The 23,122-nt window shown below is 41.5% G+C and overlaps 1 long non-coding RNA gene across 10 annotated transcripts in view; it reads right to left on the bottom strand.

Moving 5' to 3' along the window:
* Positions 1 to 22,612, bottom strand: part of LOC115495811 (uncharacterized) — a 56,647-nt gene extending 34,035 nt beyond the window's left edge. For 4 of the 10 annotated variants that reach the window (XR_012056748.1, XR_012056744.1, XR_012056750.1 and 1 more), the window contains exons 1-3: positions 20,522 to 22,612; positions 19,795 to 20,079; positions 377 to 18,479 (exon numbers count right to left, since the gene is read on the bottom strand). This is a non-coding gene — a long non-coding RNA (uncharacterized lncRNA). The remainder of the gene's footprint in view (positions 1 to 376; positions 18,480 to 19,794; positions 20,080 to 20,521) is intronic. The other 6 variants (XR_012056746.1, XR_012056745.1, XR_012056749.1 and 3 more) reach the window with 6 other exon arrangements.
* Positions 22,613 to 23,122: the final 510 nt, after the last annotated feature.

Below are 23,122 nucleotides of genomic sequence, written 5' to 3'. Positions count from 1 at the left end.
GTGCCACAGCAGGAGAGCACACACTTCAACAAGCCATTCCCATCTCTCACCACATGACAACTAACTCTTGCTCTGTGGGTAGCCACTCCACTACCTAGTACATTATTTAAGCTGTTCAACATTTATTTTTTTCAGGGCCTGCAGAAGAGTTCTATTTCTTCATCTCACATATTTCTAACTATCCTGGAAATTTTTAGGCAGAAGGAAGATGCCTGAGGAAATATCACTCCATGATATGCAGTGAAGATGGAATGCTGTATACATAAGTACTTAGAAACATAAACACATAATGGAGACATTTCATTCATCATGTATAGCTCATTGACTGACAATAAGTTATTGATCTATTATACTTTGAAAGCATATTTTTACTTACATAAATTGTCCCTTTCTGACTGGGACTGAACACAACATCGATTTTCCCCAGTGAATACAGGCTGTGGTTTAAAGCAGAAGGGATAATCCTGAGCCCATCCCTGTCCTGGTCTTTTGCAATGGTTGTGTTGGGTTGCAGACTTTGCCTTAGCAAACTGGTGCCCTAATGGAGTTGGTTCAGAGCAGCCCATATTCATCTCTCCCCTCCTCTTTGCTGGTAGGTTCACCTGTTGACATTCACCTAGGAAGGAGTCAGATAAAGACCCCTCATGTTACAAATGACCCCCACAAATTTAATTTCCAACTCCCTGGGTTTTGGCATCAGAGCTGAAAGAGCAATGGTGATATTTGACTTTACACACAGAAGGACCCACCAAAGTAAGGTCACTGTTTCCTCATTTTCCTAAATAGAACTAGTTTGAAGGTAGTAAAAAAATCCCACATCTGAATACTTAATATTCATAAGACGTTTAGTCGTATTTCAACAACCTTGACTAAATGATAGAGAATGTGATATCACTGTGGTTACAGCTTATTCAAATTATCAAAGCACTTCATCATTGGGGAATAAATGTTCTACCTAATCAAAAAAAAAGTTAATCCCCAAACAAATTTATTACTTAGAAGAAAAATTCACTTAAAATTGTCCCATTAACTCTGTAAAAAGAAAGTAGGTAGTTTATATTGTATCATAGATTTTCAAACTATCCTGCAGTATATTTAGCTGAAACAGCTTGAGTGAAAACTGGGAATAAACATTAGTTTCTGCAGTTTGAATATCACTGTGGAATTTTCCCAGCTGTACAGTGCAGTACACAGTACACCCCGTTCACAGTAGTTTACAAGCTTCTTCCCTCTAAAATGACACATATGCTGGGAAAAGAACTGACCTTCAGTTTAATTTACAACTCAGATTGATCTGTCTTCTCCATGTCAAAACCTTTGGTTTTTTGACCTACCAACACAAGCAGATCCTTTTTACATTACTCAACCCTGCTATCTGCAGCTCTCGAGTGAAGTCATTACTCCTCTACCTGAGGACAGCATGCTTGGCAGATTTTTCACATCGTGGCAGGTCCTTTAGGCTCCATTCCCAGTTTAACAAGAATTTTAAAGCTCTTTGTTCCAGAGAATCCCCTTGCCATTGAATCCCGAGTGGTGTTCAGAAAGCATGCACTGTCCTCAGCATTCCAAGATACATCTCCAAATCTCCTCCTAGGAGCAAGCACCTTACAGTGTTCCAGTCAGAGAGCCTTGGAGGTTAGATTTGCTTTTCTACTTCTGTTTATACAGGAGTGACATCTCCATTGGAAATGCCCCATGAATTCCTCCATTTATGAACATGCCTGCAACACCTGGCACTGGAGTGGTTTCTCTTCATATCTCACCTGGATTTCTGTTTTCCATAGTGAGACAGTACACTGGATTTTTATTTTTAATTTAATAGATCATATTTTGTGAAGGGGAAAGCTTTGCTACTGGAAAAGAATGGCAGGAATGTCTGAGATAATTAGTGTAAATTCCTAATCACTTGTAAAATCAAAAAGTAAAGATACAATTCTGAATTTTAATCCCCCTTATGTATTGGGACTGAACTGATCCATCTTTTATATAAAATGAGCAGAAAAAAACCTACAGAATTTTTTTAATTAACGAGAGGATGGATGCATGGTTTTTACTTTAGATTTTTGCTGCAGGAAAGATGGATTAGAAAGCTATCAGGGTAGGACTCGTTCATTCTTGGTATGTAGAGCACATATAACATGACCATGAACCTCATAGCAATATAATATGCTAGTGAAAAAATCTGGAATTGAGGACACAATGAAATTATTCATTGTTGAGATGTACAGAATTTCCATAGTGCAGAAGACACAGTGCATAGTTCTCTACCACTCTTTTCCTAATCTAAGCAAGCAGCTGCCATGCTATTAATTTGAACTTATCACATATTCCAGTTGATTTTATTAGGTTTGTTGTTACTGGTGATGATCTAACCTCCACTGTGTTTCTCTAGGATGAAAATATGGAAAGAGAGGAGCTGATACCCATGAGAACAAAGATAAATTAGCGGAAATAAATTATCCAGTTTCATGTATCAAAGTTTATTGGAAATAAAAGCAAGAACATTTATCAAAAGATCTGGAGAACACGTGATCCTTGACTGTCAGTCTGTATTCATTTACAGAAGATTTATCATTCTCAGGGGCTTAATACATTTTTACAGTCACTTGACTAGATAGTCATTAATCATAGTACATTTTCAAGATCCTAACTAAACTACAAATTCAAAAAGTAATAATTTAAATATTTTAAATTGTGTCCTTATGAGTCTTGATTCAAGGGGCACCTGGGGACATGCCATAGTTGCTAACAGGTTTGCTTATCTACCTGATTACAGTTAATCATCTTTCTGAAAATCATCCGTACCTTTCAATTTCATTGCATAAAAGAAATCTGGATCAAAAGACTGAATGAATTCACAAGTGCCTTTTCACTGATTTTAATTGACTCTCTGGTGCTTTCAGTAAGAGCAAATAGTGTGACCACCCAACTCACAAACTAAGCAGCAGTCCTAGAAAATTAACAGTAAAGGGGGATGATTTCTGTACACAGAGCAAGTGAACAGCCCAGGGTCTTTCTAACTTGGAAAAGAAATAAGAATATACCTAGAGCTGCACCAGACCTTATGGGCACTGCTGTTAAAATGCTTCCCAAGCATCATTCCCTGTGATCAGAGACAGGATAGAGAGCTCTGGGGACATCACTGACTTGTCTGTAGCCATCATTCCTGAAGAATTCCACAGTTCTGTTTCTTTACTGACTCAGGAATTAATCAAGAAATGTTCTTCTTGACAATAAGCTTTTTAACTAATTTGTAATACATTTTGAAGAATGGGAAAAGTTGCTGTGCTGACATTGTTATTTTTTTAAAGCATTTTCTGTATTCTTTCTCTATCTTTGCATATTTTCAAAGTGTGAAACCATTCTACCAACATTTGACTTCTTTCAGCATCATCTTCCCTGATTCTCACTCCAAGTAAACAGGAAAAAATATCAGATATTATTATAAACATTATACAAATTATAAAAGTAAGCTGTTCTGTGCTACACATGAATAAAAGGCCTTTGCTATAATTAGTCTGCAGTGTAGAGAAGAAGTAAAAATAGAAAAAGAAAATACAACACAGGAGCTCAGAAATTAACAAGACAACACAGCATCTAATGGTATTATAGGTCAAAATCTTTGCAAAAGGGATTTTCTTTTTCTGGGCAGAAAGAATTGGTGCATTCCTGAATTTTGTATTAGGGTGACAGCTAAAAGCCAATCCATCTGTTCTTTTTCACTCTTACTGGTACCTGAGGAGAACAGCATAGGCTTCAGTAGAGTCCTCTCTGTTGGAAGATGCAGCTAAAAACCTGAGCACCCAAAAGTCACTAAACCTGAAGCAAATTTTAGGCCTTCCAGAAGCAGTTGTTTCATGTCAAAGTCAATTCTGGATCAATCAGCTCATAGTTCTCAAATGTTCATTGGAAATTCATGCCTGTGCTTGTCAGGCCAAGGCAAATTAGAAGCACTTGGTGCAGTTTGGAAAAGCCACTTCCCAGAAAACTTCTGATTATCCTGTTTGCCACACCACACCTGGCAGAGACATACTCCTGAGCCAAAGGGCAACAGTATGAAAGGAATTCCTGTCCTTTTGAGAATTTTTTTTAATTATCTAAGGCCCATGGACAGAATTCTCCGCACCCAAACTGTTCCAGATCCTGTAAGAAGAAACATACAGTGCAAACTCAATGGATTTCAACTTTGTATCTGTAATTGCCCTATTTTCCAGATTCATTGCTCTGCTTGGTTGCAATTACAACACAAACACCACTTGGTTGCTTTTCTGGTATTACAGAGTGCCAACTTTAGGGCTGATTTTTTGATTAATCACATTTGCATGCTGAAGCCTAGAATTAATTAAAGATTTCCAAAACCATATCTTTCTGTCAGAAAATGTGCCAGATTAAATTTCTTTCATGAGAACACACTGATTCCAGTAAAACTCAGTATCAAAAATGGAAATAGACCACGGGACTTCTTGTACAATAATAAACCAAATTATGCAAATATAAATTCAGACCTAATATTGGAAAAACTGAGATACAAAGTAATAGACATTCAAAAATGCTATTCTTGGTGATTCAAGATAAAAAGTGACATTTTTTTCTGATTTTCTCAGGCAATTAGACATGTAGTCCCTTTTAGCTCTCTTCAATGCAAAGTTTATTAAGACTCAATGATATTAATGCTCCTATATTCATTACCATCCTCACACTACCTGGGATTGTTTGAAAAGCAAAGCCACTGCAAATAACACGCTGGTGCACTAGAGTGAGACACAAATGTACCAGACTCTTAGAAATCATTTAGCCTCAAGTCAGAACAAAAGGGAATAGCTCAATATCCTAAAAGATCGCACCAATATCTCACCAGTTATCCCTCATTTGGTTCGTTTTGAAATGTATATCCAAGCTTAATAAATATTCAGGCATGTACTTTGCTTTGTGCACAAGTAATTGTGTGGAAATCTACCCATGGAGTCACAGTGATATATAAAATTATACCTTACACATTGAGATATTTATTCTAGAAGATCTTAACAAAGACAGTGTTTACAAAATGTATTTCTAAAATGTCTGGTACATCCAAGTCCCCACCTCAATGGGAGTAAGGACTACAGGTGACAGTCTGCTTTAAAAATGTTGGTTTAAACCTGCAATTCTCCTTTGTGAGGATGCAGATATTAATTTCTGTGTTTAAGGTTTGTGCTTTCCTTTTAGATTCTGTATTTGTCACTGACCTTGGGTTCAACAAGAATTATTTCTGCCTATCCAAAGTCTGTGCTCTGACAGCTTTACTGCCTAAGTTATGTTCCTGTAGAATCTCTCTATGCTAAGCTAATGACAGATACAAGGACTAAAAAACTCAGATTTGCAAAAGTCAATTATTTTATATTCTTTTCATTCTCTTTTGCATAACCCTATTGCACTGCTGCCAGTTTCTTACCAGCCCTTACTATATTTTCTTTCCAAGCAAATGTAATTTTCAAGGAACAGTTGTAATTTTCCACAACTGACAAATGTGGAAAATTAAACATGCTGTCCAAAGAACAAGGTTAGCAGTGTCATGAGCTTCATATATTTTGCTTCAAACAGCAAAGCACGACCAGCCACCATGACCACCTGGGCTTTCAAAGAACCCTCTCAAGGAACTCTGCTATTCCTGAAACATTTTTCACTTGTTTTGGGTCCCTTTGTCATCTGGGCAGAATTTTCTTCACAATTAACCAGAACAAAAATTCTCACAAAACACTCATCCGACATGCAGTGATGTCTGGTGGTCTAATTCTCCTGGACTGAACTCAGAAGGATTTCTGCTGCTAAAGGCAGTCTCTGGAGAGACCACTCAGTATCTTTTACTATCCGTTCATATCATTGCATGACTGCACTGGAACTGAATTCACATGATACTATGACCACTCAAAATATTTGGCAATTCACCCCAGGTTGTGATGGTGCTTAATCATCCTGCTGTGAATCTGGTTTGGCCACAAAGCATCTCTGCTTCCCGCTCAGAAAGGAAATTTAAACAGTAATTTAAAGAAAGTGTTTGTACTTAAGGAGAAACAAAACTGTAACTATGTTGCTGCCTTTCCTGTTCAGTTCTCATTATGAAAATGAGAGGTATGGAGTTTAAGCAGAAGGAAAACTGAGAACTCAAATAATTTTCCAAGATCTCTCTGCAAACACATTCTTCCTCATCGAATGACAATACAGCACAGAACCACCTTGAGGAAATGCAGGAGCATCAGCTGTCACAATATATAGAATCACAGATTTTTTAGGTTGGAAAAGACTTTTAAGACCGTTAAATCCAAGTAAAACACTAAGCTGTGTCCCTCAGTGCCACATTTACACACCTTGTAAATACCTCCAGGGATGGTCACACTACCACTTCCCTGGGCAGCCTGTTCCAGGGTTTGATAATCCTTTCAGAGAAAAAATGTTTCCTACTAGCCAATCTAAAGCTTCCCTGGTGCATCTTGTGGCAGTTTCCTTTATTCTTACCACTTGTTATTTGGGAGAAGAGACCAACCCCCACCTCACTGCAACCTCCTTTCAGGGCAGTACATGGAGCACCACATCAGGAAAATTATTTAACAAAAAAGTAACTCAGGAAAACAAAATATGCCTGCCAACATAGCAGGGAAACAGTTAAGGTGCAAACAGAGTCCCTTTGCAGTTGGAGCCCTGGATACAAACTGAGCTTCACATTAAGTCTCTTGGTCTTGCCAGTATCCTGCTTGTTCTATCAGAATCTTTTTGGATAAGACTATTCTGTGTAGCAAAATTTGGACATTACATCAAATATTCCCAGGGAAAATGTCATTCTGTGCCCTCTCTACTGAACCTACTCAATCATTTACACACAACAGCCCTGGTTTCAAAGCAGGATCTTTTCAAAGCAGGATCTGAGGCATTGCTTAGCCACCAGAGACAGGAGTTTTGTTTATTTTCAGTTTATTTTGGCCACAGTTTATGTGTGCTTTTGTGCATTGAAAGTTACAATCTTTGGACAAGCCATTTCATCAAATATATTAAGAATCTGACCCATCCCTTTATTGAATGGTGGCAGAACTCCCACTGACACCATGAAAAGAGGATTAAGCATTAATCTTTTATGCAAACATGAATGCATTTTTTTGCAGCTCCCAAACTGCAAACACCTCTGAGATCACTGCACTTTTTAGCTGTATCTTGTTTAAAATATGCCTACTGCTGGGTTTGCTATAACTTTTATTAGGAGAGGAGATGGAAGTGCAGCATTCACGGCTTTTTTAATTATGAGAAAAATCATGAGTTCATCTTGACACTAATAGCAATCACTGCAGAAGTTATGACCAAAGAGATTACAGACAAAACCCCATTTTTCTGCAAAGAAATTTAGAGGCCAGCATAAGGAGTGTTATAAAAAATAAAGTAGAATAGTATAATGCTAAAGGGGAAAATGGGCTGGATTGTACCTAAAGGAAACTAGCACAACTTCATTTTACTTCAGTGAAGTTACTGTACTTTACCTCTGGCCCATCAACTAATTGATCAACTTATGAGTAGCAAAGAGATTTGAACATTTTTATGTGATGTTGTTTACGAAAAATACTGGCTGGATTTTGAAAGTCTTTAACAATTTGAATCCATACCTATCTTATCCAAACTGCAGGCAATTTAGCATAAATACTAAATTCTGCCTGGAAAAGGAGAAAAGGGATTAAAAGATTTAAATTTCTTTAGGAAGTTTCTTGAAATGATAGACACACCTTAAAAGGAAATAGGACTTGAGGTAGGACTGTGAACTCAGCTATAAATCCGGAATTATTTCTGTGAAATTATTATAAATGTTCATCTTGAAGTCTTTCCCTGGACTTTTCAATGCATTAAAAGCAAAGGTGAGTTTTTGTTTTTTGCAATTATGAAAACTTGAGAAATAGAGACCGATAGCAAAGAGATAAAAGAAGCTGATTTTTCATTTTAAAAGTAGTATATTCAGTTACAGCTGATGTTCAAGTTACTCATCAAGTTGTGTTTTATTTCATTTGCTGAAATTTATTCTGAATTTTTACTTTACCTAAAAAAGCACCAACTTACTTTTCCTGGCAAAAGACAGGAACCTTCATAGCACATAAGCAACCCACCCCAGCTGCCTGGGAGCAGGACCTGCTCCACAGCATATGGACACATCCCACAGCAGCCACAGCCTTCTCACATTCGTGACTGTGGAGACAGTGAGAAACACTCAAGGAAGCAGAATTTGCCAAGTTGTGTGATGATACTTGGAAGAGCAAAATAGTCAAAAATAGGCAAATACCTGTGAGATGTCTGTGCCTGACAGCGTCCTGAGACTGCCCTTCTATGACTTACACCAGACTTCTGTACCACTGCACAGAGCAGGAGCTTGATTCCCTTTGACAGTCAGGTTATGGGGTTTTATTCCTGTCCTCTGATAGATTTTCCTATGATGCCTTGTCAAGGCTGATCTTGACAGAACAGAGGGGAAGACAGAGTTAAAGAATAAAGTAAGGATTTATTAAAAGGATCTCCTCAATGGATACACCTTGGGCAGCACAAGAGCCCAGCCAGGGCTACACCCAAAACGAACCAAAATGGTCACAAAATGCACAACCAGCCATGGGGTCTCTCACTTTTGACATTTCTGGTCCATTTGCATATTGGAGTTAATTGTCTAATTATAGCTTTACATTATTAAGTCCCATCCTTCTTCTTTTCCTCTGTTCAGTCCACATTGTTTACGCTCTTGGGCTTGAAATTTGTATCGAGGTTGTCCTTGGTCCCCAGCTAGAGAAAGAATTGTTTTGTCTCCCTACTCTGTGAAGAGAGCTCACCATCCCCTAATACAAAGCTGAGAATTAGACACTAAAAGAGCACAGAATCTGAAAAATACAAAAGCTAAAATCTAAGGCATCACCTATCTTCATCCTACCTTGCCTCATGGCTCTGATTTTCAGCTAAGCAACCTCAGGTACCCCAGGTACATCCATGACCCTGAGGAAGGATGAGAGCTCATGTCAAAAGGCACTGAGTATCTCTGTGCAAGTGCTCCTGGATTCTCAAAAACCCCAGAAGTGGGACACAGGATAAGTGCTGTGTACTGCCACCCATCTCCCCTTTCCCAATAACCTCAGAGAAGCCATCACACCAGCATGTTTCCTTGGCATAAAGGAAAAATGAAGTCACTTTCTCAAGTCCTTTTCTCTTTCACTGTACTTTTTGGATAGGTCAAGACCCTTCTGCAGCTTTTGAAAAGCCTGTTTCTGGGCCTTTAATTAAGCACCTGGGTCTTTTCAAAAGGAAAATCATAAAACCAGTTCTTGAGCATCTTTTATTATGCCTCTTTTATGTCTAGGAGTGCTCTTCCATAACTTTTTGCATCTGGACAGAAGGGAGCTTTCCTGGACAGGCTATAAATGCACAGTGAAACTCAGAGCACGTTTGTATAAAGGCAGGTCACCAATACCAGGAAACTCGCTTGTATTTCCTCAGAACAAAATCAGCAGGGAGAGTGAAAAAGCCTGCAGTGTGATTTGGAAAAGGAAAGCACAGCTTTGTTTTTGTTTGAGCCAGAGTAATGAATCCCAGCTCAGAAAACACTCCACACCCTTATTTAGACAAAAACAGAGAAGGTCCAACCTGTGTAGGAACTACACCTGCTCAGCTGTGGACACAGCAGACTGGGAGGCACTCGTCCACCTGAGCAAGACCAAGAGCAAGTGTCCTGGTTCTCCTTCTCCTCCTGGTGTATCCCTGAAATATCTCAGGAGCACAGATCTTCCCGGTGGCCCCAGCATTTCCTCCAAGGATGAAGGCAACAGAAGCACGCAGCATGTGACCTTGGCAGCGTTGTTTGCCTTAAGCATCCTGTTTCTAAAGGCTTGGATTCAGTGCTGAGATCCAATGTCCTTGGGGTATTTTTTTACTGGAAGAGAATGTTTATGCATATTTTAGGAAAATATGTTTTTGATTGGTTTGCTTTTGTTCCTCTTTCAGGGTCTATTTTTTCCAAGTGTCAGAAAAATAAGATGCTAGGCTTCAAAGGGTCTTACAACTGCACCAAGCATGATCCAGATACCAGAGAGAAGAAACGGTGTATCCTCAGCAGCCTTCACCATATATAGCTCACTGTGTCCTCTGCAGCAGGTGAATAAAAAGCCTGTGGGAAATTATTTGATGACAAGGCAATAGCATTTTTCTTCCTTCCAAAATGTGCTTGCCAATACAGGAAGACACTCTGACCACTGCACTCAGGTGGTTCCTGGCAAAACAAAGCAGGAGGGAGTGGGAACCTTTAAGAAGAAAGGGGCACAGCTGAGCAGGGCACACCCCAGCAAAGCAGTTGCAACCACAGTGCCAAAGCCAAGGACCATTACTCTGGGAAATGCCTGGCACACTTCTGAGGGCCCTGCCCCATTGTTCCTCTACACAGAATTAAAGAGAGGCAAGTGGGAATTAATAGCTTTGACCGCCCTTGGACGCAACCACGCGCAGCACGTGACAAACAGAATGCTTGGGAAAAAGGGAGACCAAGGCAATCCATGTGCCAGGCTGCTCAGCAGCTGCTTCTGCATTCTTTGTCTGAAAAAGTCCCACGGTTGTTTAATTTCATCCCAAACTTCTGAAAACCTGGAGTCCTGATATCATTCACCCTGATCACTCTACAGTGCTGGATGAAAAGTGAAGCTCACCATGTACAACTTTCCCTGCCTGGCTCTGCAGCTCTCCAGCTGCAAGCTCAGCAACACTAAGTATTCAAGCACAGTAAAGCACTTTGCTGCAGCTGTGCCCAGCAACATAGGAAAGCACTTCCACTAAGTTTTCCTGTCAGTCTCAGCACCTGCGCTGCTCTTGCTTATCTCCCCAGGAGAGCAGAGCTCCCACTCGACTTACAGGAGCCACCTGCTTCCCCCTTGGCAAACCTCCCATCCCCTGTCATGCATCTTCCTTATAGACAAGGTTTGGTCCCCCAGCCCCTGCTCACCCAGGTCGGTTTGCATTGTTAGAAAAACACAGCCCCATTTCAGGAGGATCGCTCCTCCAGATGGATCCAAAGGATTTCACAAACTGTTAATTACGCAAGCCAATCTCAGCAGAGGAAGCTCTCCTTATAACTGCACAACAAATCCCTTTTGCATGTAAGAAAGCAGATGTCTTACCACCAGCCCAGCACAAATAATGAGAGTTATTTGTAAGGAAACTCAGCCTGGGGAGGAAAAATCTGAATGTATCACAGGTACTAGGTCAGATAATTTATGCTTTCCTCTAAACAAGAGGCACCAGAGAAGGGAGGATGGTTCTTTTCCTTCACTACTCCCAGGGAGGGGCTGCACCAGACCCTCACTGAGCTGCTGGAGATGCATGTCCAGGTACCTGCCTCCATTTTCTGAAGCACAGTAGTCAAAAGGGATAAGTTTTTAAAAGTTACTTAAAGGTATTTCTTTCTTTTCAATTTTTCATGTTCTTTATGGACTGCCTTTTTCCCAGACATTAAAGCCTGGTTCCTAACAGCCCCTGGATTTCACAGTGGTGATGGGAGACAAAACCCCCGAATTCTCCATAACATTTTTGAGGCTGCTAGAAGTGCTGGAAGAAGGAAAGTATCAGCAGAAAAACGAAATCCCTGCAGATGTAAAATCCCCTCACTCTGTTGGTTTTATCATGGCATGTGAGCTATACAAGCAAAAGATGTGTCCTCAGAGTCTATTCTGGCCCTTTCTCTGACTGTGCTGGTGGTGAATAAGGCCCTTGCTTACCTCCTGTAACCACCAGACAAAGCATGCCTGCATGCTTGTCTGCATCCAAGAAAGCCATGGAATCCACCAGGTGGGAAAAATGGACCCCACAGGCCAAAATGTCCACCAACCTCTCACATGGCCATATCTCCCACTGCTCAAAGTGGGTCTGTCACACTGGAGAGGCTGGTCAGGAAGATTGGACTGAGGTCCCTCTTAAACATCAAATGTCAGGAGGAAAGCAGGAATACTGCAAGGCAGAGTAGAGAGATTAGCTACCATTATAACCCTGCTCCAAACTGTCCCTGCCCCAGAAGCCCAGGCTGAAGGTAGGTCAAGAAGTACGGGATGTAGCTGGCCAGCAGAGGCCAGACATTGAGAGAACCTTTTTTACCTGTGCCATGAAAGCAAGGACAAGCTGAGGTTGCTGCAATTTCCCTGTCAGGAAGGAGTTATAAGAGTGGCCATGCCAAACTGAGACAAAACTCCTTTCATGCCAGGATGGGACTTTATTAATCATGCTTGTAGCTGATTGTGTTCCACTTCACATCTTGGAGGCAACTAAAAAGCTGTGACTAAATAGGTAACTTCAATGTGGAAATTTCCATTTTAAACTAGCATCCTTCCAAAATAGAAAAAAAATTTACAATATAGGCAGCTGACCAAAGGCTATCTTATTTGCATAATGAGTGCTCCCCATCAAACAGAAAAATTAAAACCCTTTGAGTTCAGATTTAACATTAGGTACATTCTTGAAAATTGCCCCAGGGTGCAGAAATATGCATAAGTGTTTCTACTCTGGTGCCAGAAGTGATTGTACCTTCAGGAAATGCTTTTGAAACCAGCTTCTGAGTCTCACTCAAACTGCTTAAATACTTTCTTGCAGTTTGCATGCTGAGTTTTGTTACAGATTCCATTCTAAACGCTGAATCTCAAACACTTCTCAAACTACTCCCAGTTGAAAAGCATAGGAAGTCACAAAGGGATATGGGATGCTCATTTCCGATAGGGTTTGCCACAAACCATAGGCTCCTGCCTATATGTGATGGCTTTCTGAAGTCCCCTCATTCATGTAATAACAGCATTGATCTGCAGAGCTCGTTGATCCCTGGGAGGCTTGAAGAATGGTTAGGAGTCTTGTTTGGGAAGTTTTTTAAAGTTTCCCATTTTTCAGCTGCTAGGGTTTGCATAAATGCAAGGTAAGAAAATTATTCTTCGTGTTTCATTATTGAGAAAGCAGCCACCACTGAGAAGCCACAATGAGGCTCTCTCTTCAGGTAACAGCCCACTAGACAAATTGAAGTCTGTTATTTCTGCAGAGTTCCCATTTATATGGAATATTTGAAGTGGTCTCATAAGCAGCAAATTTTAGAACACAAATTACAAATATGGGAAAAAAAGAAAATGTGGCTCCAGTCTAATTTCCCTGCAGCACCGAATTTGGTTTTAAAGAAAAAGAAACTGGAAACACAGACAAAGGTATAGCTCTGCTTTTCAAAGGATGAAAAAGAAAACACAAAACCTTGTCATTTGACTTGCTATTTACCCAGAATTTTCTAAATTCTTTGAGTAAATTCAAAGCATATCAAGTAACAAAGTAGACAAAGTTCTCCTATTAAACTTTTTATGAAAAGAACATAATACTCTTTTTATGTTGTACCTCTTCCTGAACTGTCACAGAGAAGTCTCAACACTCAGTGATTACCTTTTTCATTGTCACCTACAAGAAAATCCAACCAGAAAGAGGGCTTCCATTAGGAATACTCCTCATTTTCCTGCAAAACATCTGATGATGTAGAAATCAGCATCTTTTCCATGGTAGAAACGAGGGGGCTGCTTTTTACAGGCTACAGATGTTTTTCTGTTTTCTTGTGGTTCTCCATCATCTCAGGACACAATTATATAACAAAAATGGTGACCTGGAATCAGAACAACCAGCAAAGGGATATGTCTGGTTAAGACAGGAGCAGCACTAGAAGCTCTGTTTTGATGAAGACAGGACCTGCTGGACTCCAAACAGGAGTAATCAGAGAAATTCTGTGTTTAATGTTATAAATACCTCAAAGATCCATTTTGATCTTAAAATCTCAGTTTACAGCCTATGTGTTACCTTGCAACTTGAACTCATGCTCCTGCTCAAGCCTGTGATCTGAAACACACCAAGTGCCTCAGCCAAAGTTCACAGCAGCAGATGAAAGGAGCTGGCTTGAACTGATTTTGACCTATAACAAGGGTGCCTGAACAGTAAAGTGGAATTGGGCATCATGTTGAAGACCATAGCATGAGAAACCCAGCAGACAGGAAAATGTTTGCAAAAAATCTCAGTGTCTGCACTTCACAATCGGCTCTACTAAATAAACACTTCAGCTCTGAATAGACTCCAGTGCTAATTGCTACACCTTATCTTCATATTAAACATTTCTTTCACTTGACTGAGGAGCAGACTTACTGTCCTGTGGACAAGCCATTACTAACAGGAGTAAAACCTGCGAAATAGCACAATTTAAGATCTAGCCAGTGTTTTACATTTAATCCTACATTAATGTATAATTACATGCAGTGGATAGACATGGAGAACAATCCTAGCCTTGGCATAGAGAATTTCTGTTACAGACATAGCATTTACAGAGTATATTATTACTGACATCTAATTTAGTCTGTCAGAGCAGCACTATGAGGGACTAATTAAAGTCAAAGTAGAACAAATGCCAGTACTCAAGAAAAACACCAGGGAAAACACAGACAGATTTTACCAATCTGCACATAGCTTGTGCCTGTCAGTGTGAAGTGTGTCTGAGGTGGTACATTTTATACATTTACCTGCTTCAAAGCAGAATCTATTCCACTAAGATAACTCTCAATTCCAAAAGAGCAGATCATTGGCACTCACTGTTTGCCCAGACTTGCTTACTTAACCAAGCTTAAGATTTTGAATTTTGAGCCTCCAATTACATTTTTACAGTTTCTCTGGCTTTTCATAGCCCCAGAAATCTATATCCCGAATATGACAGATGTCCCATGGCAAGAAGGAAAAACAAAAACAAACAAACAAACAAAAATGACAGGCAGGTTGAAGAGAAGGAGGGGGATAAAGAGACAGCCTAGTATTTTCAGCACAACTGTTAGACTAGCTCACTGCTAATTACTTGTCTGAAGAAAGATCCCACAGCTACCAGGGTATTTTGCAGTGCATTAAATTCATTCAGTGTAGGGCTGGGGCAAAGGGAGAAAGGATGCTCAGGCTGTCATATGCCAAGCTCTGACTATTTCAGCAAATGAGGATCTTTCCTGCCAGAGGCCAATATTTTGAAGATGCCCTGAAAAGGTCTGTTTTAAAATTCACTGAAGCTACAGGACTTCGAGTCAACTAGTCAAAGAGCCAGGTGCTCCTGAATAGCTGTTTATTGTTTGCAGTACATATGCAGAGAATGAAAATTTGCAATTTCTCATTTTCAGCACCTGAAATTACCTCCATTTTGCTATCAGTATTTGGGACATGGAACCTTAAAAGTACCAAAAACAACTACAAGTTTCTGCCTAGGCTTCTGAGGTTCCACAAGGCAGGGAGACAGGACCCAAAGCTCTGCATCCCAAAATCTACCACTCTGCCATACCCATCAGCTGTGTGACATTCAGTGGCTGTTCCCAGCATGGGCTTTGGCCACAGAGCAGTGTACATTGGTGATAGCTCCAGGTGAGGCTAAGCTCCATCCCTTCCTGTGGGCAGACTACTTGAATAGCAAAAAATAGGCTGTATGTGATGGCTTTGGGTATAAGAGTGACAAAGAGGTTTCACGTTTGCACTGGAAGGCTTTCAGAACTGAGCTATGAAAGGCATTTCAACACATCAGCAGGAGCTTAAAGAAAAAGATCAGCCCAATGCTGGCTTTCCTAGCTTGGCTGCAGAGTATTTTTCAAAGTCCAACATTTTCAAATTATTCCTGCAGGCCCACATGTACCCTCCATCAAGGCAAAGCTGGTCTCCTCTATTGCTTTATTCAAAGAGTAGTTCAGAGTGTTGTTACTCCCTGTGCAGACACTGGTCCCCATTCCCCTCCCCATCTCTGTGCTGGAGATGCTCCTCACAGCCTACCCAGCATATACATCCAGCAGCAGGCTTTGGCTTGGCTTGTACAGCACCAGCCCAGCCTGAGGGACAGTGGCTGGGTTTAGAGCAGCTCCTGTCTTCTTTCTTTAGATGGTTTTCAGAAGGACAGGAGCCGAGCTTACCTAGAACAATCAGAGGCTAACATAAAATTACACTGTATTACCTCAGTCAGATAAATCACTTTTGGGAGAAGAGGTTCATAACAATTCCAGACATGCCTAATAGTTCCACTATGAGTCTCTGGATAAAGCCAGGGACTGGAAACAAAATGAAATCATTACATGAAATTATTTGTACTACTGTAATGTTTGAGAGCCACAGCTAAAATGAGACCTTTCTTTAGCAGGTGCTGTGCAGAGCCAGACAGAGGCAGTTTCTGCCTGAATTATTTTGCCAACTCAACACAAAGGAGAAATGCAGGGGTACACTTGTTCCCTCTCTTCCCACAGGCATAGGCACAGAGGAGGTCTGGGGTCAGCCAAGGCTGGTGTGGATGACAGCTGGGAGCAGAGGTTTTGCAACACCACCTAACCCAGGTAGCCTTATTTTTATTGTTGTTGTTATTAAATACATTATCAGAGCCTCCTCAAGCAGTGCTAAACAAGATGATTTCCTCAAGCTACGCTCCAAGAGGCATATTACACCCCCCACCAAACTTATTGAATTAAGTGAAGTGTGCGTATTATCTTTGCTTATGGCTTTCAAGGCTCATGAATGCTACTGCAATTGTTTCATAACACAGATCAATAAGGAAAGCCCAAATATGCCCTGTCTGCCTCAGGGCAAAGGCATTAAGAGTAGCTGGGTAACAGCTTTTTCGAGATCTTTCTGCCCACCAAACAAAGGGAACTCACTGTAAACTCTCACTTCTCAGGAAAATATCTTATTTGCAAGTCAGTCTGAGAATTTTTCCTTAAACAGATGATGGCAAGAATTTTCATTTGGAATTAAGGGATCAAGTTAACTGGCTAGGGTTATCTTAAAAAGTCCTAAATCTTCAAGCATTTTAAATCAATCCACATTTTAAAGGGCCTCCCTTCACCCCATATCTGTGCTGTCAAGTTTCACGTGTCACTTGGATGCAAAGAGAGATCTGCTAGATATTCCAGAAAGATCACACAGATAAAGTTTGTGTTCACTTGAGGACAACAGGAAACACAAAAAATACCAAAGGACAATAAAATAAATGAAAAAAAACCCCTCATTTCTTGCTATCTTGAAGAATTTTTTGAGTGTGTTTTCCATTTGCACCAGGAGGAAGTATGCCTTGCTATTTATGAAGCAAGTTACATATTTCTGAAGACATAAATAAAAATATCAAGGTGAAACACTGAGGAGTTTATTAGCTTAGTTATTAAGAGCTCTTTACACTTAACAACCTAAAGCATACACAGAGCAATTTGCAATCAACACTTTTCAAGCTCTGAATAATCCATTCCTTAAGCAAGCTTTCCTGCTTCCTTGAAAACATCTTTCATGTCTTCAAACTTTCAAAGAGGAAAGCCAAATTCATTAAAGCAACTTCTTAGTTATGCTTTCCTCTATCCCCCCTTATTCCATCATATCTCCTGTTCTCAAGTGAGCTAATTAATTTGTAATTGGAGCTGCAGAGCCTCCTGCCAGGGCAGGACTCAGCCCAGCGAGAACATGTCTCGTGGATGGGATCCAGCCAGATAAAGGACCAGAGGGATGTGACAACTGGCAAAGCTGATGGCCTGGGACATCTAATCCCTTTTCCTGGTTACACCTTCTCCTCTAATCAGAGATCCCTCCAGATTCCTCCTTCCACTGACATCTCCTCTCCCATCCAGACCTCATAACCCCACTGCTCTGTTCCTCCCTCACACACTAACTCCCATTTTCTCCAGCTCTTCCAATCCCTGCAGTACCCAAATGCCTCCTCTCCCTTCACTGGTCAGTTTTTTCTTTCATCCTCCTTCTCTTTTTCTAACTTTTCCTTATTGTTTTTTTTCTCTTTTCAACACAGTCTACTTCGGAAAAAATATTTCTGCTGCTAAATAGAATTTGTGAGATGTGCTGTGCTTATTCAAGCCTTCCTCACAACACCCAGGTTAGCTTAATATATTCTCTTAATTATCTTGCTGGCTGGCTGCAATACATCATCTTAAACAAAGCTAGCAATATGTAATGCACTTAAAGATAGCTCTTGGAGTGTAAATGATCCTACAGGTTCTTGCAATGATCATGCAAGTGAGACACCTTCTGGCAAGGGTAACATGAAACAGACACAGACAGTTTGCAAATAAAATCCTTTTTTTGTAAGCAATTCATGAAAACGTACCAAATACCAAGAGATGAGTGGGAATAGAGAAGCAAAATTCATGTTTCAGATATAAATCTTGAAATTCTGACCTTTTTACAGACTTTCTTAGAACTGAGAATCACAGCACTTCCACTTCTTTCCCTGACTATTTAAATGCCATTTCTCTCTTTCTCTGGACTGGAAGCCTTTAGTGATCATCTCGTAGCAATTCCTTAAATTTTTCTCAAATTCAAAAGAAGAATATAACTTTCTGCAACACCCACCTGGTAGCATTCAGGAGAGCTACAACACCACGTGGCACAAGAAGATGCTCTGTAACCTCTCCTCCAGGCTTTGTGTTCACTTGCTCTTTGTGTTGTTACTATTAATCAGAAATAAATATTGTTAGGCAAAGAGCATATGGTGAATCTGAGAACCTAATATAGGCAGTCAATTCAATTAGAGTTGATAGGAGAAGAGGTGGCTTTGCAAGAAGACAATAAGAAAAGGAACCAGTTAACAAATAACTTTATCATGGGCCAGGCCAACGATCCCACTAAAGAAAAACATTACTAAAGCTATAGCAAAGAACACTCTGGGCAGGACCTCATTTGCCTTGACATGACACCAAATAGTCATGCTGTAATACTCAGCTCTTTTGATTGTTTTTCAAATTTGTATACATCTCAGTCTTGTACAAACACATTTTTCAGAAAACAAGAAAAAAAAGAGACCCAGGACCTTTGTTCTGAAATAATGCAGTATTTCCCAAATCTGCAATGAGTAAAAATGTTTTCGTAAACTAACTTAATTAAACTTTGAATGGAACATCTTTAAAAAAAAAAAAAAATCCAAACATTTTGGTAAGGTGATAATGCAACAGCTGAGGTGAAAATTAATGTAAACTAATCAATGTAAACTAAAGGGAGCACTACAACAGATCCTCATTCTTATATTTCTGTTGCCAACACTGAATTCAAATAGGATCAATCCTGGCATCAATATTAAAAAAAAATAACTTTTTATCCAAAAATTGATCCTAGGCAGCCAAAATTCAGGCTACATTATTGAAACAGAAGCTGACACATACAGAGCATCATCATTGGGATAATTTTATTTAATGTAACAGCATCTTGAATTATTGGATAAACTATTTCAGTAGATAGAAAATTCCAAAACAAACATCAGCTTCCTGAACCCTCACCACCTGTTTCTAACAGGTGAACATTTTAGACATATACAAGAAGAGTCCATTCCACTGATTGTAAATAAGAAAATGTGGGGGTGATTGAAAACCAGACCTCCCTTTCACTGTATTTGGCTGATTGAGTCGAAAAGTCTTTCTTTGTATTATTAAGGGTTTGGAGACCATTGGATCTGAGTGCAAGAAATCATTTCCTCCCTGTTCAGATTCATTGTAGTTTAGTGCCAACAGAGGGAAGGACAAATTTGTGTTTTTCTGCAGCATGGTAAAATGTTTTCACAATCCCTTTCTACCCCTTTTTTTCCTCCCATAATTATTTTAAAGTATTCTTAACTTCGATGACACCTTTTTTCCTTGCTGGTGGTGCCTGCTAGTTTAATTAATTTCTAGTTAATAGAAGACATTACACAAAACTATCAGTGAGCAAATTAAAATGATCTAATAGTCCTTTCTGGCTTTATACTTTCTGCAGCCATTAGAGACTCAAGCATACCTGAGCCAGGAAGGGAAAAGATCCTGTAGTGTTTAATCTGCTTGTGATTTCTGGGAACCTGTCCAATGATGCATGACTGCCAGGGGAAGACTTTATTGTCTGGGGACTCCGCTGGAGCAGGGCTTCCCGGTACCTCATTAGCCTCCACTGCAAAGTCCTTGTGCCTGAGGTGGCTTCCCTTAAAGAGAGACAGCAGCGAAGGGAGGTGGCTCTAAAGAAAGGCTGCCTGAACTTTGATTCGTCAGAGACTTGACAGTTCAGCCAAAAGGTGCATTTTAAGCTTTGCTTTAAAAAGAAAAAAAAAACTATTTTCCACATTTAAAAAATGAACAGTTTTTTTTTAATTTTGTTTGGTTTGGGGGTTTTTTGTTGGGGTTTTTTTGGGGGGGAGGGGGTTTGGGGTTTTTGTTTTTGTTTTTTGTGGGTTTTTTTTTTGTTAGAAAAACATTTTTTACAGATAAAACATTAAGTTCTTGCAGCTTGTGTTTCTGCAAGAAGCTATAATGTCATCTGAAAAATCAAGCAATTAATAATGATTAGCACATGGGAACAGCTCCAGACTAAATTTTACGTCCTGCTGTATGGCTCTTTAGAAGCTGTACAGAATATATCTCCTCCTCCTACCAGCGCGGGATCATTTCACTCCTCCCATTCTCCCTTCTAGAAACACCCACGAGCTGAAATCTTCTAAAGAGGGAAAAATAAACCTGAGACGCCAATTTTTTACCTTGCTGGCTCCGGTGAACGGAGCGGGCTGCTCTCGTGGCTGCTCTGCAGCGCAGCAGGCGACACCAGAGGGCTCTGTGGCTGCGCTCAGCCGCTCCCGCCGCCGGCCCGGCTCTCCTCACCCGCTCCTGCTGGCCTGGATCTCCTCACCCGCTCCGGCTGGCCCGGCTCTCCTCACCCGCTCCTGCTGGCCTGGCTCTCCTCACCCGTTCCTGCTGGCCTGGCTCTCCTCACCCGCTCCTGCCGGCCCGGATCTCCTCACCTGCTCCTGTTGGCTTGGATCTCCTCACCCGCTCCGGCTGGCTGCCCTGCCACGGGCCAGGCTGAGCAGGGACCTCCCTTCTCCTGCCTGCCCAGCTCCGGCCTGCGGCACCCGCGGCTCTGCCCGGCCCGGCTCTGAGGGGAGCCGGCAGCGCTGCCCCGGGAGGCCATGGGCGAGGCGGACAGCCCCTGCTGGAAGCGCCTCTCCCCTCTTCCTTCTATAGTAGCTCGGAGCAGGCAAAGCTCTTGGTTTCATTCCAGCTCTTTCTCTTGTGAGATCATTAAAGCTCCTGCTGCAGTCAGAGCTGCCCACGTGCATGGTGCCTGCAGTGCGTGACCAGCGCTGCTCCCCCTCGGGCCTGCTGCCTGTCCCCACCTCATCCCATCTCCAGCCTGGGCTCCCCCCCTGGAGCTGCACTCACCGCTGTTGCTGCAGGAGCCACAGTGTGAGCTGTGAGGTGGTTTTTCATTTTACCATTTTGCCGCCACAGCTCAGCTAGTTTTTCTCAGGAGAGCTTTCTGGAAAATTTCCCTGCTTAGCTCAAAAATCTGTGGGATTTGTTACAGTGAGAAAAAATATCCCCTTTCATTGACAAGCTCTGACATTTGTTGAGGGAAATCCCCAGGAACATCAGGTGGCTGCTGGCCCCATCACACCTTTGGCATAGATGGGTTCCTCCCTGTTCCTGCAAAAGTGCCTCAGACAGCTGTGAATGCCCTCAGAAAATTCCCTTGGACCACAAAGCCATGGCTCTTGCCTTGCTAACTGCCCTCGCTTTTTCCAGCCATCATTAAGTCATAGATGGCATTTTTTCCATATTCTCTCCTTTATTCTTGAAACTGACAGCAAAGAAAATCTCAACTTATTGATGGGGGGAAAAAAAAAACAAAGCTTAATCAGGTAGAAAACAAAAGTCCATGATCTCTTCAGAGTGTGGACAGTGCTATTATAGTAACTTTCACAGTTTATTAAACATCCCTGGGCTGCCCCATGTCAAAGAAAGACAGGATAACTGGAGCACATGGAGCAGCACCTCAGTTCAGACCATGCAGGTGCATCCATCCATGCAGGCAAGAGCAGCAGGAGCCTGCACTGAGGAGTTTTACACCATTAACCAGCATTTGTTTGAAGGATGGCAGCCTATAACTACATCATGAAGAGCACTGGCCCTTACCCAGGGCTCCTCTGGGTGTGTGGCTGTCAAAACTCCTTCATCTCCATCTGCTCTCACTTGCACAACATGCCCAAAGAAAGACATAAACACTTTTTCTGCAACAGGTTCTCCAAGGACAACAACAAAACATTTAATTAATGTCACCCTCCTCCCCTGGACAAAGGGCAGTACAGCCCACAGTCAATCTCCTGCTGGGTGTCTGTAGCGCGGGATGGCAGTGTCAAGGGTGGGCAGGGAATCAGGGCTGGACTGAGCCCTGCCTGCCCACCATCCCCTCCCACACATGAAGAAGCCTTTTTCCTCATCTGCTTTAATAAGTACACTTGAATCTCTTCACTGCTGGTTTCACAAGAGGATCCCTCAAGCCTGCTGTATTGCAAGGAGTTGTGCATCTTCTTCCAACCCATAAACATCCAGTAACTGTGTCCAGCAGGTCCCAAAGGAGTGGGGAAAGCAGGGTGACAGCAGAGATGGCACAGCTGCAGGAGGACAGGTCTGCCCCACCTGCAGACACACATTCCCTGTCAGCCAAGTCCCCAGGTGGCAGATCAGAGGAGCCAGCTGCTGTGATGGAAATGAACCTGTTTTCTCCCTCTCACACACAAATACAAGCCACAGGTGAAAGAACTCATGCTGGAAGATGCCTTTTATGAGGAGCAATTTAACACAGATGACTTAGAGAGCAAGTGGAAACTGAGGCTCAGGCTGAGATCCCAGATAAGGAAAGCAAGGAGAAGCAGGTCATTTCTAGACATAGATCTCAATGCACAATGATGAGAAAAATATTGAGGCCAGCTTAGGCCTCTCAGGATTTACTCTCACAGCTTGAAAGCCTGCTGTGGAAAGCACAAGGAGGGACATGGGACTGCAATGGAACACAGGGGGAGACAAGGAGGGAGAGAGAGGGGTCCCTGTGGTGAACCTGCTCCCAAAAATCCATATTTCCCGTGCCCAAGCTCCAGCTTTCCCAAGACCCTCACAAATATTTCTAGACTACAGAAGTACAAATAATATTCTTAAACCTGATGGAAAGAGCCTGTGATGGGGTGGATATTTGTTCAAAGCCAGAGAGGTAAAGTAAAAGGAGGTAAAAAGTAAAATTCTTCATGGAACAAGTCACTGCTCCGCCTGTGAGCTACTCAGTGCCCTGCCACCCCCAGACCCAG

This window comes from Taeniopygia guttata, chromosome 6, assembly GCF_048771995.1.
Source record: "Taeniopygia guttata chromosome 6, bTaeGut7.mat, whole genome shotgun sequence".
In the NCBI taxonomy this organism is placed as follows: Eukaryota; Metazoa; Chordata; class Aves; order Passeriformes; family Estrildidae; genus Taeniopygia; species Taeniopygia guttata.
The sequence above is the reverse complement of the archived record's forward strand: the minus strand, read 5'-3'. Positions and strand labels throughout refer to the sequence as shown.